At 36.7% G+C, this 2,510-nt stretch overlaps 1 pseudogene; it reads right to left on the bottom strand.

Annotated features, from left to right (window-relative positions):
* Window positions 1-2,175: 2,175 nt before the first annotated feature.
* On the bottom strand, window positions 2,176-2,274 carry LOC132284079 (small nucleolar RNA R71; annotated as a pseudogene).
* Window positions 2,275-2,510: the final 236 nt, after the last annotated feature.

Below are 2,510 nucleotides of genomic sequence, written 5' to 3'. Positions count from 1 at the left end.
ATTTTTGAGGGGATTTTTTATTGTAATACTTATTTTGACATCTTGATATATATAGATATTGTTTGTTCAATGATTTATGTGGTTTAACGCTTCTAATTGCTCATTTCATTCTATCCATATGTCTATATATGCTAGAATAGATGTTCATATGCTTGTCTCTAGATTTTATGTTTTTAATGCATATCTATGCGTATTGATGCTATAGATGTAGAGATTGTCAAGACATAGTGTTTAATGGAATGCTCTTGTGGTTTATTTGATGGTTCATACTCATTTCTTGATGGATTGTGCCTCTCCCTTAGTTTAATTAGTTTAATTTCATGTCATTAGCTTAATTGTAGTGTAGTGGTAGTTTAGATGTTAAATGGGAGGACATTCCATGCTTGTTGTTTGATGTTCCATACTTATGAATGCAAGTAGCATATTTCTCTAATTTTGTGATGTGTTTGGATTGTGAGCTTAAAAAGGAATTAATGGCTTAGTTTGATATATTGTGCTATTCATTGTATTGTCTAGACAATATATGCTTAATTAATCATCCGTGCTTGTTGAAACAACCACACATACACTATTGTTATAATACATGTTTTCCCCCTCATTAATCATTCATTAAGGGTGTAGAAGAGCTATGCTTAGTGGTGATCTCTAAACCCCAAGATCTCTCTCTCTCTTATTTTACCTCTATTGCATTTAATTGTTTACTTTAGTTTAATTGCATCTTAGTGTAATTTAACCACCAACCAATCTTTTGATCACTCGACCTACTAACCCTAATCGCAATTGCACAACCTAATACGACCCTCCAATCCCTTGGGAAGATCCCTACTTGCCCTAACTATATTTTTAGTGAAAGGTAGTAGTGGCAAATTATAAATATAGAACTTGGCCACACTCATCTTAGACCTTTTTGCAAGCATTGGTTAAAACGACCACCAAGTTTTTGGCGCCGTTGCCGGGGATTGATTGACGGCCACGTCATATTTATAGAATCAATTAGGAATTAGTACTCTTTTGATCGTGTCTTTACTTTATTTTTAATTTCATTTTGGTTACTTATTGTGTTGGTTCTTGTTTGACTAGGTACTTTGAGCTAGAAGTGAAGCAAATGAGCATTTTGAGCAAAAAGCTAAGCAAAAAGCAAGAAAAAGAAAAAAGCTAAAATCTAAAAAATTTGCAAGGCTAAAAATTGAAAATTGAATTGAAGTGCTATAGGACCCTTTGTGAAATCTTTCTAACTCAATCTCTAGTTAAATCGTCGGCCCGCGTGGAGGCTTGTATTTCAATTCTTAGATAAATCGTGAGCCTGCGTGGAGGCAATATACTTTTCTTTGCATGTTATTCAAGCATGGGAGTATGGGATCATTGTATGTGGAGGAAGTTTGTTGATTGTTGAATTGTTGCGAAGGTGAAGTGATTGTTGATTATTTGTTACTTATTTGTGTTTTGTTTGTGCATGCATGGTCGTAGGTCATTAAATCATACTCTTGTCCCTCCTAATTTGCATCTTGAATCGGTTATTCGTAATCCTAGGGGAAGAGGTAGTTCTCATCACTCCATTTTGCCAATGGAGGATTTGAATAACGACCATGTGAAGGACCTTGGTCACATAGACTAACAAGGTATCCTCCACTCCAATGTGCATCATGATAACATGCAAGTACCATTAGGCATGCCGAGGCCATTCATTCACCCACCACAACAACAAGGCCAAGTTCCATTAGGAATGCCAAGGCCAATGTTTGCTCCACAACCTCCCATTGTTCAAGGCAATCTAGGTGCCCATGTTACACCTCCAATTGTTAATCCTCCCCTTGCTTTAAGAGATCACTATGTGCCTAATGAATATAATGCACCCACATGCATTCAATTGCCACCATTTAGAGCACATCACTATGAAATCAAACCACAAACCATTCAAATGCTTCCTAACTATCATGGACTTCCAAGTGAAGAACCTTACAAGCATTTGGATGAGTTTCTTGAAGTATGTTCCACCGTGAGATACATGGACATGCCGGAAGAGGTCTTAAGGCTTAAACTTTTTCCATTCACCTTAAAAGACAAGGCAAAATATTGGTTTAATAATCTTAGGCCTTTTTCAATAACTTCTTGGGTAGAATTGCAACAAGAGTTCTTGAAGAAGTACTATTCGGTTTCTAAGACCAATGCCATGCGAACCTCAATTCAAGAGTTTTCACACGGGGATGGGGAAACGTTCCATGAGGCATGGGAAAGATTCAATGAATTGCTTAGGAAGTGTCCACATCATAACATGCCCAAATGACATTTAGTTTAATATTTCTTTGAGAGCTTATTGGATAACCATAAGGGCATGGTTGATGCTTCCATGGGTGGCTCTTACATTGATAGGCATGAGGATGACATGTGGCGTCTTTATGAGAGCATGAGTGAAAATTCTTTGCATCGAACTTTATCTTCTAAGAATAGTAGAAATTCAAGTGGAAGGAAGAGTGTTGGCTTACATCAAGTTGACCATTCCAATGAAATAG

This window comes from Cornus florida, unplaced genomic scaffold (assembly GCF_030987335.1).
Source record: "Cornus florida cultivar Cherokee Brave unplaced genomic scaffold, ASM3098733v1 CherokeeBrave_3.0.0_Hap2_Chr01, whole genome shotgun sequence".
NCBI lineage: Eukaryota > Viridiplantae > Streptophyta > Magnoliopsida > Cornales > Cornaceae > Cornus > Cornus florida.
Note: the sequence above shows the minus strand (reverse complement) of the source record. Positions and strands in the feature narration are given on the sequence as shown.